This window comes from Aplysia californica, unplaced genomic scaffold, assembly GCF_000002075.1.
Source record: "Aplysia californica isolate F4 #8 unplaced genomic scaffold, AplCal3.0 scaffold00403, whole genome shotgun sequence".
NCBI lineage: Eukaryota > Metazoa > Mollusca > Gastropoda > Aplysiida > Aplysiidae > Aplysia > Aplysia californica.
The window spans coordinates 564,915-565,208 of record NW_004797673.1 but is presented as its reverse complement, the minus strand read 5'-3'; positions in this window follow the sequence as shown (position 1 = coordinate 565,208).

The window sequence follows — 294 nt, the reverse complement described above, 5'->3', positions numbered from 1 at the left end:
GAGAGAGAGAGCTGACATTCACTATGTTCTAACGTTCGTCGCTAATTCAAGATCGGGATGCACGTTATGATTTAAGTTTCGAGAATTGTTGTATGCTTGTTTGTTTGTTTTTTTCCAAATTAGTGAAAAGTGCGAATTGAATTAAAAGGCTATTTTTCCCACCTCTTCTTTGGATGAGTTGTAAGTAGACTTTTTTACCTTGGTAGAAGTTGCATTGTCGTTTCTGGTAACTATTCAAGCTGCAGCAGTGCAAAAGACATGTAAATTAAAGATAGTAAATATTTAACTCCACCA